This window comes from Ranitomeya variabilis, chromosome 5 (assembly GCF_051348905.1).
Source record: "Ranitomeya variabilis isolate aRanVar5 chromosome 5, aRanVar5.hap1, whole genome shotgun sequence".
Classification (NCBI taxonomy): domain Eukaryota; kingdom Metazoa; phylum Chordata; class Amphibia; order Anura; family Dendrobatidae; genus Ranitomeya; species Ranitomeya variabilis.
Window position 1 is genome coordinate 476,836,108 of NC_135236.1, and position 15,505 is coordinate 476,851,612.

The window sequence follows — 15,505 nt, forward strand, 5'->3', positions numbered from 1 at the left end:
AAAGCCAGCCAAGATTGAGGAGGGGGAACTGAGAGCTAGTGCCACGTACAGGAAGTGCAGTTCAGTGCTGGACAGTACGGTGCACTGTCAGAAGAAGTCTCAAACATTGGGCTGTTAGGGACAAAGTGGGCCTAATTCTCCAGGTGGCAGAATGCTGGAGAACCCCTCTGTACAAGGCACGGGGCATTCTTTTTTCAAAGCTGTAGGAAATATTGGACTCAAGCTCTGAGAGGCAGAATGAGATGGAATCCGAACATACTGCTAGAAGTAGAAAATAATTGCTAGAGAGGGATGCTCTGCTCATACAGAGAACCAAGGCTGAAGTTGTGTATGGTACCAGTGGGAAAGATGACAGTCCGTTGGGCCATATCCTGTATACCTGTTTGTAAAGACTGCCATTTGTCAAGTTAAAGTTTAAATATTTTTATGGAATCCGTGTCCCCTGGAGTTATTGCTGCTGAGGTTCCAAAAGAGAGAAACCTGAAGTCAATGGAGTCCTGTGGCCCTGAAGTAAGTGTGATACACTCCACACCCAGCAGTACACCAGGACGGGGACACGTGTTGTCTGTGGGATGCCAGAGTGAGTGGGAACAGAAGCGCGCCCACCACTACCTTGTCACCATCTCTTTAATTATAACAAAAACCTTGATTTCATAACCTTAGCTTATTTTTAGGAGGCATTACATTTCTGATTTGGTTTTATCCTAAGTCATATTGCAAGACTCGTTAAAGGGTCGATTGTGACTTGTAGGTTCGCTACTTGCAACAGGTGGCGCTATAGAGTTCAAGTCCTCTTTCTCTCAGAAGAGGCAATTTGTATACCATCCACCCCATGCACAAATGTATTTTTTGTAACATTTCTTAAATGCTGTGATCTTGAATCAGTCATCCACTTGTAATGTTGCCTGATGAAGCAGCCTCTGTACTCTGAAATCTTGAAAATATATTTTTCAGGTTTGCCAATAAAGTTATAACTTATCACTCCTAGAATACAATTGTATTTTTTGAACATGAAAGTATTCACATACAGTGGATATTAAAAGACTGCACACTTCTGTTAAAATGTAAGGTTTTTGTCATGTTAAAGAATAATTTTAGAACTTTTCTGCCTTTAATGCTACCAAAAACGTAATTTGTGTAAATCCATTAATGGACGAACTGAGGTTGTAAATAAAAAAAACATTTTGAGGTAGGAAATAAAATTCTCATTTTGATTAACTCCGTATAAAGTTTAGCTGTTCTAAAAGGATTATCCAGACATTTTCTAAGATGCATTTTATAGCAAAAGCTATGGTCTATAAACAGCTTACAGCACAGGAAAGGGATCTCGTTGTTAAAAGCTAAAAGTCAGAAGAAAGGTACAAAAAAATTCTAGTGCTTTAAATATACCATGAAATACTGTGCATTATACTGCATGGACTATGTGGTGCATTATACTATCCAGAAGACTATGGGGTGCATTAAACTGTATAGACTATGAGGTGCATTATACTGTATAGAATATGGGGTGCATTATAATATACAGAGGAATTATGGGCTATGCATTATATTGTATGGACTATTATATTGTATTATACTATACAGAGTATGGGGTGTATTATACTATATGGAGGACTAAGGGGAGTGCTTTATACTATATGAGCTAAGGGGTGCATTATATTGTATGGAGGACTATGGGGTGCATTTTACTGTATGCAAACAATTATACAGTGTAAAGGTTTGTGGGGTCCATCATACTGTTTGGAGGGCTGCATGATGGCCATTATACATTGTGGAGAGATGTGTTTTCAATATACTTTATGTAGGCCCATTACTTCACCAGATATTCTGAATATCATGGAGGCAATAGAAAAATCTTCTCTAAATGAGACGCGAATTTGGTGGGATCAAACCACATTGGAACATTATTTGGAACAGAATATTATCCCTCGAGGACTACATATAAAAAAGTTCCTACAACAGTCTATAATGACGAATTTGTAAATGAATGGAACACTATACTTTCTACCTGTTCCAAACACGTTATGCAGCTCATTGTAAAATACGAGAGTGAAGAACTATCTGCTATTAAGACCAACCTGGATAAAGACCTTACTTTACTTAAGTCTGCAGTGAATAATATTGAATTCGAGGACTTTTAAAAAGAACTGAAGTCTAAATTACATACCCTGGAAGAGTCTATCATCACTTTAAAAAAGCGCACATTTAATAGGGATGTATTTGACTTTACTAATAATTAGGTCTATGAGTGGGGGAGATGGGAGAGATTTCCAGCTACACCCAGATCTATCCTGGAAAAACGTAATCGTACTCCTTTCAATCGCAATCAGGTGACTTTTTCATCGTCTGATCCAGAGTCGTCTGATGTTTCGGTGGAATCGTGCAGTGGAGATAATGCTACACGACAAGCAACCACTAATCAGTCTAGTTATTACCGTAAATCTAAAAGAAATGCTTCAGGACAATCAAAAAACATCTCAAAAAAGGTACCAGAAGGAGCGGTAGAAAACATCACAAACGCTCCCTCGGTATTTCGGAATCGATTGAGGAGTTACAACAGGATGTTTCGTTAGATGTTATAAATTTATCCTCCCATACTCTCACAGACAGTGAAAGAAAATTATTATTTCGAGGATTAAACTTTGTGCCCACCAATACCAACCTGGATGTTTTTTCTACCTTGAAAGACATAAATAAATTTGTCAGAAATTTGACAGTAAAAAAACATTTTTTTATGGAAAAAGAAACGCCACCTCTGCCAGTACCAGTTCACACTAATGAATTCATGAATAAAAATTTTTCTGAACAAAACGGACTTTTATTCCTCATGGACTTAGATACGGAAAACATAATATCACAGGACATTAATATGATTTCTTCCTTTAAAACTAAAAACCCTTCTTTTTATCCAGTTCACACCAGAACAGAATCTATGGATCGTTTCCAGGAAAATGTGGAAAGGGACATTCGCAATCTCCTTCTGAACTCTTCCACCAGTTCCCCTAAACTCAATCTGACTAGAAAAGAACGAGACACTTTGGAAGAGATTAAAAATAAAAATGACTTGGTCATAAAAATGTCGGATAAAGGGGGATCTGTTGTCGTTATCAATAGAGCTGATTATTTTGAGTCTATTCATAAAATGCTTTCTGAAAATGATACTTATATTCAACTGGATTTCGATCCCACTGCTGAGTTTTTGTCACAATGTAAAAATATTATAGATGATGATTTACAACAGGTTTTTTTTCCAAAGGACAGGCTGAATATTTGTATGTCGCTAATCCTAAAATACCATTCATGCATGCCTTACCAAAACCGCATAAAAATATTCATCCACCTCCCATGCGCCCCATAATTTCGGGTATAGGTTCTTATAGCGAGCATTTAGGGGAATGGTTGGATACTATTCTCCAACCACTAGCACAAAGAGTCCCGGGACACCTGAAAGATTCCAGAGATGTTCTAAGCATGCTAGATAATGTAACCTGGAAGTCACATTGGACATGGCTCACCTGTGACGTAGTTGCACTTTACACATCTATTCCACATAGAATTGCATTAGTGGCTGTACAATTTCATCTAAACAAGTATAGTAATTTAACTTATGACTTACAAATATTCATTGGGACAGTCTTATCCTTTTTATTATCTTATAACTACTTTCTATTTGATAATACATTTTTTATCCAAAGCAAGGGAGTTTCCATGGGGGCTAAATTCTCCCCTTCAGTAGCAAATCTAGTAATGGCCTGGTGGGAGGAAATGTACATTTTCAGTGATAATAACCCTTTTTTTTCAGGATATTGAATGGTATTTGAGATATATTGATGACTTATTCATGGTCTGGAAGGGCAACCAGAGTTGCTTGGAGCGATTTATTTTTTATATAAATAACAATCCATTCAATTTAAAATTTACTCACACATTTGATAAATTTACTATACATTTTTTGGATTTATGTCTTCAGGGCTCCCCTGACACCATTATTCAAAGTAAAACATATCGCAAGCGAACTGCTGGAAACACTATACTACATGCACGCAGTTTTCATCCTCCTCACACCATTCATTCAATCCCTGTAGGAGAGGCATTACGAGCCAAAAGAAATTGTAATAATGAACCGGCTTTCACTCGGGAAAAAAAACATTATTAAAAAACGTCTCAACAACAGGGCATATCCTAATTGGACCATAGATCGTGCTTTTTCCATTGAAGATAAAAAAACAAGATCAGGTCTCATACAAACTACTGGTGTCTATGATGAACAGAAAAAAACAGAATTGCCTGTTGAACTGCCAGTGTTAGTACTCACATATAGTACATATTTTAAATCTATTTCAGAAATTGTATTGCGTAATTTGAATTTGCTGAGAGATGATCAAATTATGGACACAATTTTACAGAATGGTATCAAAATAGTCTCCAGACGCGCACCCACATTATGCAATGCTCTATCTCCCAGTATTCTGTATCGAACTAAACCAAGAACTCCCACTCACTGGCTATCAACGAAAGGCTTTTTCAGATGTGGTTCACACCCCTGTAAGACATGCTCATACACTAAAAAAACTGTAGGTTTTCAATGTTCTAGCAATCAAAAAAATTTTCCAATAAAAAGTTTCTTAAAGGGACTCTGTCACCTGAATTTGGAGGGAACAATTTTCAGTCATATGGGCGGGGCCGTAGTACATGCCTGCACAAGGCAATCTTGCCTTACGCAGGCATGTACTATGGAAGGGCAGTCTCACGCGTCCAGATAATTCCGGTACCGGAAACAATCGGTACTGGAATTATCCGTGTCCGTGTGCCCCTACGTTTCTGGTGTACATCAGTGTGGCACACTTGCGGCACACGTGTGCCGCCCGTGTGCCCACTGGGTACCACACGCACCGTGCTGGGTACCACACGTACCAGCATCTGGTGCTGAATCCGCGATTCATATCTTCTCTGCAGCAGCGTTTGCTGCATAGAAGATATGAATAATAGTGTTTAAAAGAAAGATCTATCTGTCCCCCGCTCTCCCACCCCCTGTGCGCCCCCCCGCTGTTCTGAAAATACTCACCCGCTTCCCTTGTTGGCTGTCGCTGCTTCCTGTCCTGGCCGCAGCTTCTCCTGTATGCGGTCACGCGGGGCCGCTCATTTACAGTCATGAATAGGCGGCTCCACCCCTATGGGAGGTGGAGCCACATATTCATGACTCTAATCGGCGGCCCCACGTTACCGCATACAGTAGAAGGTGCGGCCAGGACAGGAAGCAGCGACAGCCAACGAGGGAAGCGGGTGAGTATTTTCAGAACAGCGTGGGGGCGCACAGGGGGTGGGAGAGCGGGGGACAGATAGATCTTTCTTTTAAACACTATTATTCATATCTTCTATGCAGCAAACGCTGCTGCACAGAAGATATGAATGGCGGCTTCAGCACCATGTGGGGGGGACAGCGCTTACTGTAGCGCTGTGTCCTGCACGCCACAGGGACTGCACACGGAGAACGTCCGTGTGCGGTTCGTGTTTTACACGGACCCATTGACTTTAATGGGTCCGTGTAATACGTGCGCTCCCACGAACACTGACATGTCTCCATGTTTGGCACACGGAGACACGGTCCGCAAAAAATCAATGACATCTGCACAGATGCATTGATTTTAATGGGTCTACGTGTGTCAGTGTCTCCGGTATGTGAGGAAACTGTCACCTCATGTACCGGAGCCACTGACGTGTGAAACCGGCCGAAGACAGAGAATGAACTTCAATCCAATATTGCAGCCAGCATGCAGCCAGCGGGTAAGGAAAGGGTGAATCAAACACCCGAAAACCCCGCCCCTATGGCTGAAAATTGTTCCTTCCAAATTCAGGTGACAGAGTCCCTTTAAACTGCAACTCCGACTATGTAGTTTACGTTATTGAATGTCTGGAATGCAAACTCCTATATGTGGGATCGACAATAAGGAAACTAAAAGACAGATTTAGGGAACATTTATTGGATATTGTTTAACCAACATTAAGTCATGTGTCAAATGTATCCAGTCATTTCATCAACAAACATGACAGACATACAAGTCACTTAACCCCTTAGTGACAGAGCCAATTTGGTACTTAACCCCTTCCCGACCTTTGACGCATACGCTGCATCATGAAAGTCTGTGCCTTCCCGACCTATGACGCAGCGTATGCGTCATGGAGGGATCGCGTCCCTGCAGATCGGGTGAAGGGGTTAACTCCCATTTTACCCGATCTGCAGAGACAGGGGGAGTGGTGCTTCAGCCCAGGGGGGGTGGCTTCACCCCCCCGTGGCTACGATCGCTCTGATTGGCTGTTGAAAGTGAAACTGCCAATCAGAGCGATTTGTAATATTTCACCTAAAAAACTGGTGAAATATTACAATCCAGCCATGGCCGATGCTGCAATAACATCGGCCATGGCTGGAAAACCAAATATTTCCCCCCACACCCACCGATCGCCCCCCCAGTGCTCCGTTATGGGGTCCGGTCCCCTCCGTCCACCTGCCGGCTCCCCCGTCCTCCTGCCCGCTCCCTCCTTGTTTGAATAAACCCCCCCTGTGGTCCGATCACCCCCCCTGTGCTCCAATCCACCCCCCACCACCCCTTCATACTTACTGATCCTCCCGGTGTCCGGCCGTCTCCTCGCTGGGCGCCGCCATCTTGGAAAATGGCGGGCGCATGCTCAGTGCGCCCGCCGAATCTGCAAGCCGGCAGATTCATTACAGGTACATTTTGATCGCTGTGGCAGGTTCTATCACAGCGATCAAAATAAAAAAAATAATAAATACCCCCCCCTTTATCACCCCCATAGGTAGGGACAATAATAAAATAAAGAAAATATATATATATATTTTTTTTTTCGTTTTCCACTAGGGTTAGGGTTAGAACTAGGGTTAGGGCTAGAACTAGGGGTAGGGTTAGGGGTAGGGTTAGGGTTACGGGTAGGGGTAGGGTTATGGCATGTGCGGATTTGGCTGCGGATCCGCAGCGGATTGGCCGCGGATCCGCAGCGGATTGGCCACGGATCCGCAGCGGATTTGGCTGCGGATCCGCAGCGGATTGGCCGCTGCGAATTCGTTGCAGTTTTCCATCAGGTTTACAGTACCACATACACCTATGGAAAACCAAATCCACTGTGCCCATGGTGCAGAAAATTCCGTGCAGAAACGCTGCGTTGTATTTTCTGCAGCATGTCAATTTTTTGTGCGGATTCCGCAGCGTTTTACACCTGTTCCTCAATAGGAATCCGCAGGTGAAATCCACACAAAAAACACTGGAAATCTGCTGTAAATCTGCAGGTAAAACGCAGTGCCTTTTACCTGCAGATTTTTAAAAAATCGTGCGGAAAAATCTCACACGAATCCGCAACGTGGGCACATAGCCTTAGGGTTAGGGTTGGAATTAGAGTTAGGGTACCGTCTCACAGTGGCACTTTGATCGCTACGACGGTACGATCCGTGACGTTCCAGCGATATCCATACGATATCGCTGTGTCTGACATGCAGCAGCGATCAGGGACCCTGCTGAGAATCGTACGTCGTAGCAGATCGTTTGGAACTTTCTTTCGTCGCTGGATCTCCTGCTGTCATCGCTGGATCGTTGTGACAGCGATCCAGCGATGCGTTCGCTTGTAACCAGGGTAAACATCGGGTTACTAAGCGCAGGGCCGCGCTTAGTAACCCGATGTTTACCGTGGTTACCAGCGTAAAAGTAAAAACAAAAAAAACCGTACATACTCACATTTCGGTGTCCTTCAGGTCCCTTGCCGTCTGCTTCCCGCTCTGACTGTCTGCCGGCCGGAAAGTGAGAGCACAGCACAGCAGTGACATCACCGCTGCGCTCTGCTCTCACTGTACGGCGGCACTCAGTCAGAGTGGGAAGCAGACGGCAAGGGACCCGAAGGACACCGAAATGTGAGTATGTACGTTTTTTTTTTTTTAACTTTTACGCTGGTAACCACGGTAAACATCGGGTTACTAAGCGCGGCCCTGCGCTTAGTAACCCGATGTTTACCCTGGTTACCCGGGACCTTGGCATCGTTGGTCGCTGGAGAGCGGTCTGTGTGACAGCTCCCCAGCGACCACACAACGACTTTCCAATGATCACGGCCAGGTCGTATCGCTGGTCGTGATCGTTGGTAAATCGTTATGTGAGACGGTACCCTTAGGGTTGGAATTAGGGCTAGGGTTGGAAATAGGGTTAAGATTAGGCTTGTGGTTAGGGTTAAGGATAGGGTTAGGGTTGTGTTGGGGTTACAGTTGTGGGTAGGGTTGGGATTAGGGTTAGGATTAGGGATAGGGTTGGATTTAGGGTTACGGGTGTGTTGGGTTAGGGTTGTGGTTAGGGGTGTGTTGGGGTTAGGGTTGTGATTAGGGTTATGGCTACAGTTGGGATTAGGGTTAGGGGTGTGTTGGGGTTAGTGTTGAAGTTAGAATTGAGGGGTTTCCACTGTTTAGGCACATCAGGGGTCTCCAAACGCAACATGGCGCCACCATTGATTCCAGCCAATCTTGCGTTCAAAAAGTCAAATGGTGCGCCCTCCCTTCCAAGCCCCGACGTGCGCCCAAACAGTGGTTTACCCCCATATATGGGATACCAGCGTACTCAGGACAAACTGGGCAACAACTATTGCGGTCCAATTTCTCCTGTTACCCTTGCAAAAATAAAAAATTACTTGCTAGAACATAATTTTTGAGGAAAGAACAATTATTTTTTATTTTCATGGCTCTACGTTATAAACTTATGTGAAGCACTTGGGGGTTGAAAGTGCTCACCACACATCTAGATAAGATCCATTTGGGGTCTAGTTTCCAAAATGGGGTCACTTATGGGGTGTTTCTACTGTTTAGGCACATCAGGGGCTCTGCAAATGCAACGTGACGCCCGCAGACCATTCCATCAAAGTCTGCATTTCAAATGTCACTACTTCCCTTCCAAGCCCTGACGTGCGCCCAAACAGTGGTTTACCCCCACATATGGGGTACCAGCATACTCACAACAAACTGGGCAACAAATATTGGGGTCCAATTTCTCCTGCTACCCTTGTGAAAAAAAAATTGCTTGCTAAAACATCTTTTTTGAGGACAGAAAAATGATTTTTAATTTTCACGGCTCTGCGTTGTAAACTTCTGTGAAGCACTTGGGGGTTGAACGTGCTCACCACACATCTAGATAAGTTCTTTGGGGGGTCTAGTTTCCAATATGGGGTCACTTAGGGGGGGTTTCTACTGTTTAGGCACATCAGGGGCTCTGCAAATGCAACGTGATGCCCGCAGACCATTCCATCAAAGTCTGCATTTCAAATGTCACTACTTCCCTTCCGAGCCCTGACGTGCGCCCAAACAGTGGTTTACCCCCACATATGAGGTATCAGCGTACTCACAGCAAACTGGGCAACAAATATTGGGGTCCAATTTCTCCTGTTACCCTTGTGAAAATAAACAATTGCTTGCTAAAACATCTTTTTTGAGGAAAGAAAAATGATTTTTTATTTTCACGGCTCTGCGTTGTAAACTTCTGTGAAGCACTTGGGGGTTGAACATGCTCACCACACATCTAGATAAGTTCCTTGGGGGGTCTAGTTTCCAAAATGGGGTCACTTGTGGGGGGTTTCTACTGTTTAGGCACATCAGGGGCTCTGCAAACGTAACATGATTCCCGCAGACCATTCCATCAAAGTCTGCATTCCAAATCATCACTACTTCCTTTCCGAGCCCCGGCATGTGCCCAAACAGTGGTTTACCCCCACATATGGGGTATCAGCGTACTCAGGATAAACTGCACAACAACTTTTGGGGTCCAATTTCTCCTGTTACCCTTGGGAAAATAAAAAATTGTGGGTTAAAAAATCATTTTTGAGGAAAGAAAAATAATTTTTTATTTTTATGGCTCTGCATTATAAACTTCTGTGAAGCACTTGGGGGTTCAAAGTGCTCACCACACATCTAGATTAGTTCCTTGGGAGGTCTAGTTTCCAAAATGGGGTCACTTGTGCGGGAGCTCCAATGTTTAGGCACACAGGGGCTCTCCAAACGCGACATGGTGTCCGCTAATGATTGAAGCTAATTTTCCATTCAAAAAGCCAAATGGCGTGCCTTCCCTTCCGAGCCCTGCCGTGCGCCCAAACAGTGGTTTACCCCCACATGTGGGGTATCATCGTACTCAGGACAAACTGGACAACAAGATTTGGGGTCAAATTTCTCCTATTATCCTTGGGAAAATAAAAAACTCCGGGCTAAAAATCATTTTTGAGGAAAGAAAAATAATTTTTTTATTTTCATGGCTCTGCGTTATAAACTTCTGTGAAGCACCTGGGGGATTTAAGTGCTCACTATGCATCTAGATTAGTTTCTTGGGGGGTCTAGTTTTCAAAATGGGGTCAATTGTAGGGGAGCTCCAATGTTTAGGCACACAGGGGCTCTCCAAACGCGACATGGTGTCCACTAACGATTGGAGCTAATTTTCCATTCAAAAAGTCAAATGGCGCGCCTTCCCTTCCGAGCCTTGCTGTGCACCCAAACAGTGGTTTACCCCCACATATGAGGTATCGGCGTACTCAGGAGAAATTGCCCAACAAATTTTAGGATCCATTTTATCCTGTTGCCCATGTGAAAATGAAAAAATTGAGGCTAAACGAAATTTTGTGTGAAAATAAAAGTACTTTTTCATTTTTACGGCTCAATTTGTGAAGCACCTGAGGGTTTAAAGTGCTCACTATGCATCTAGATAAGTTCCTTGGGGGGTCTAGTTTCCAAAATGGGGTCCCTTGTGGGGGAGCTCCAATGTTTAGGCACACAGGGCCTCTCCAAACCTGACATGGTGTCCGCTAACTATGGAGATAATTTTTCATTCAAAAAGTCAAATGGCGCTCCTTCCCTTCCGAGCCTTACCATGTGCCCAAACAGTAGTTTACCCCCACATATGAGGTATTGGCGTACTCAGGAGAAATTGCCCAACCAATTTTAGGATCCATTTTATCCTGTTGCCCATGTGAAAATGAAAAAATTAAGGCTAAAAGAAATTTTGTGTGAAAAAAAAGTACTTTTTCATTTTTACGGATTAATTTGTGAAGCACCTGGGGGTTTAAAGTGCTCACTATGCTTCTAGATAAGTTCCTTGGGGGGTCTAGTTTCCAAAATGGGGTCACTTGTGGAAGAGCTCCAATGTTTAGGCACACGGGGGCTCTCCAAACGCGACATGGTGTCCGCTAAAGATTGGAGCCAATTTTTCATTCAAAAAGTCAAATGGCGCTCCTTCCCTTCCGAGCCCTGCCGTGCGCCCAAACAGTGGTTTACCCCCACATATGAGGTATCAGCGTACTCAGGACAAATTGGACAATAACATTCGTGGTCCAGTTTCTCCTTTTACCCTTGGGAAAATAAAAAAATTGTTGCGAAAAAATCATTTTTGTGACTAAAAAGTTAAATGTTAATTTTTCCCCTCCATGTTGCTTCTGCTGCTGTGAAACACCTGAAGGGTTAATAAACTTCTTGAATGTGGTTTTGAGCACCTTGAGGGGTGCAGTCTTTAGAATGGTGTCACTTTTGGGTATTTTCAGCCATATAGAACCCTCAAACTGACTTCAAATGTGAGGTGGTCGCTAAAAAAAATGGTTTTGTAAATTTTGTTGTAAAAATGAGAAATCACTGGTCAAATTTTAACCCTTATAACTTCCTAGCAAAAAAAAAATTTGTTTCCAATATTGTGCTGATGTAAAGTAGACATGTGGGAAATGTTATTTATTAACTATTTTGTGTCACATAACTCTCTGGTTTAACAGAATAAAAATTCAAAATGTGAAAATTGCAAAATTTTCAAATTTTTCGCCAAATTTCCGTTTTTTTCACAAATAAACTCAGAAATTATCGACCTAAATTTACCACTAACATGAAGCCCAATATGTCACGAAAAAACAATCTCAGAACCGCAAGGATCCGTTGAAGCGTTCCGGAGTTATTACCTCATAAAGGGACACTGGTCAGAATTGCAAAAAATGGCAAGGTCATTAAGGCCAAAATAGGCTGGGTCATGAAGGGGTTAATGACCGAGCCAATTTTTACAATTCTGACCAGTGTCACTTTATGAGGTTATAACTCTGGAACGCTTTATCGGATCCCGCTGATTCTGAGATTATTTTTTCGTGACATGTTGTACTTCAAGTTAGTGGTAACATTTATTCGATATTACTTGCGATTATTTATGAAAAAAATGGAAATATGGCGAAAATGTTTAAAATTTTGCAATTTTCAAACTTTGTATTTTTATGCCCTTAAATCAGAGAGATATGTCACAAAAAATAGTTAATAAATAACATTTCTCACATGTCTACTTTACATCAGCACAATTTTGGAAACAATTTTTTTTTTTGTTAGGGAGTTATAAGGGTTAAAAGTTGACCAGCAATTTCTCATTTTTACAACACCATGTTTTTTTTAGGGACCACATCACCTTTGAAGTGATTTTGAGGGGTCTATATGATAGAAAATAACCAAGTGTGACACCATTCTAAAAACTGCACCCCTCAAGCTGCTCAAAACCACATTCAAGAAGTTTATCAACCCTTTACGTACTTCACAGGAACTAAAACAATGTGGAAGAAAAAAATGAACATTTAACTTTTTTTTGCAAACATTTTACTTCAGAACCATTTTTTTTAATTTTCACAAGTGTAAAAACAGAAATTTAACCACAAATTTTGTTGTGCAATTTTTCCTGAGTACGCTGATACCCCATATGTGGAGGTAAACCACTGTTTGGGCGCACCGCAGAGCTTGGAAATTGAGATCGGACGCCATGTCGCGTTTGGAGAGCCCCTAATGTGCCTAAACAGTAGAAACCCCCCACAAGTGACACCATTTTGGAAACTAGACCCCCCAAGGAACTTATCTAGATGTGTGGTGAGCACTTTGAACCCCCAAGTGCTTCGCAGAAGTTTATAACGTAGAGCCGTGAAAATAAAAAATCGCATTTGTTTTCACAAAAATGATTTTTTCGCCCACAAATTCTTATTTTCACAAGGGTAACAGGAGAAATTAGACCACAAAAGTTGTTGTGCAATTTCTCCTGAGTACGTCGATACCCCATATGTGGAGGTAAACCACTGTTTGGGCGCACCGCAGAGCTTGGAAGTGAAGGAGCACCGTTTGACTTTTTCAATGCAGAATTGGCTGGAATTGAGATCGGATGCCATGTCGCGTTTGGAGAGTCCCTGATGTGCCTAAACAGTGGAAACCCCCCACAAGTGATACCATTTTGGAAACTAGACCCCTTAAGGAACTTATCTAGATGTGTGGTGAGCACTTTGAACCCCCAAGTGTTTCACAGAAGTTTATAACGTAGAGCCGTGAAAATAAAAAATCTAATTTTTTCTACAAAAAAGATCTTTTTGCCCCCAAATTTTTATTTTCACAAGGGTAACAGGAGAAATTAGACCACAAAAGTTGTTGTGCAATTTCTCCTGAGTACGTCGATACACCATATATGGGGGTAAACCACTGTTTGGGCGCACCGCAGAGCTTGGAAGAGAAGGAGTGTCGTTTTACTTTTTCAATGTAGAATTGGCTGGAATTGAGATCGGACGCCATGTCACGTTTGGAGAGCCGCTGATGTGCCTAAACAGTGGAGACCCCCCACATATGACACCATTTTGGAAACTAGACCCCTTAAGGAACTTATCTAGATGTGTGGTGAGCACTTTAAACCCCCAGGTGCTTCACAGAAGTTTATAACGTAGAGCCGTGAAAATAAAAAAATCGCATTTTTTCTACAAAAATGATCTTTTTGCCTCCAAATTTTTATTTTGCCAAGGGTAACAGGAGAAAATGGACCCCAGAAGTTGTTGTACAATTTGTCTTGAGTACGCCGACACCCCATATGTGGGGGTAAACCACTGTTTGGGCGCATGGCTGAGCTCGGAAGCAAAGGAGCGCCATTTGACTTTTCAATGCAAAATTGACTGGAATTGAGATCGGACGCCATGTCGCGTTTGGAGAGCCCCTGATGTGCCTAAACAGTAGAAACCCCCCAAAAGTGACCCCATTTTGGAAACTAGACCCCACAAGGAACTTATCTAGATATGTAGTGAGAACTTTGAATGCCCAAGTGCATCACAGAAGTTTATAATGCAGAGTCGTGAAAATAAAAAATATATATTTTTTAACAATAAAGATTTTTTTAGCCCCCAAGTTTTTATTTTCACAAGGGTAATAAGAGAAATTGGACACCAAAAGTTGTTGTCCAATTTGTCCTGAGTATGCTGGTACCCCATATGTGGGGGTAAACCACTGTTTGGGCGCACGGCAGAGCTCGGAAGGGAAGGAGCGCCATTTTGGAATGCAGACTTTGATAGAATTGTCTGCGGGCGTTATGTTGCGTTTGCAGACCCCTAATGTACCTAAACAGTAGAAACCCCCAACAAGTGACCCCATTTTGGAAAATAGACCCCCCAAGGAACTTATCTAGATATGTGGTGAGAACTTTGAATGCCCAAGTGCTTCACAGAAGTTTATAATGCAGAGTAGTGAAAATAAAAAATATTTTTTTTCCCACAAAAAAGATTTTTTAGCCCCCAAATTTTTATTTTCACAAGGGTAACAAGAGAAATTGGACCCCAAAAGTTGTTGTCCAATTTGTCCTGAGTATGCTGGTACCCCACATGTGGGGGTAAACCACTGTTTGGGCGCACGCAGAGCTCGTAAGGGAAGGAGCGCCATTTTGGAATGCAGACTTTGATAGAATTGTCTGCCGTCGTTATGTTGCGTTTGCAGACCCCTAATGTACCTAAACAGTAGAAACCCCCAACAATTGACCACATTTTGGAAAATAGACCCCCTAAGGAACTTATCTAGATATGTGGTGAGAACTTTGAATGCCCAAGTGCTTCACAGAAGTTTATAATGCAGAGTAGTGAAAATAAAAAATATTTTTTTTCCCACAAAAAAGATTTTTTTAGCCTCCAAATTTTTATTTTCACAAAGGTAACAAGAGAAATTGGATGCCAATCTTTGTTCTCCAATTTGTCCTGAGTATTCTGGTACCCCATATGTGGGGGTAAACCACTGTTTTGGCACACGGCAGAGCTCGGAAGAGAAGGAGCGCCATTTTGGAATTCAGACTTTGATAGAATTGTCTGTGGGTGTTATGTTGCGTTTGCAGAGCCCCTGATGTACCTAAACAGTAGAAACCCCCACAAGTGACCAAATTTTGGAAACTAGACCCCCTAAGGAACTTATCTAGATATGTAGTGAGAACTTTGAAAGCTCAAGTGCTTCACAGAAGTTTATAATGCAGAGTAGTGAAAATAAAAAAATATTTTTTTTTCCAACAAAAAAGATTTTTAGCCCCCAAGTTTTTATTTTCACAAGGGTAACAGGAGAAATTGGACCCCAAAAGTTGTTGTCCAATTTATCCCGAGTACGCTGATGCCCCATATGTGGGGGTAAACCACTGTTTGGGCGCACGGCAGAGCTCAGAAGGGAGGGAGTACCATTTGACTTTTTTAGCGC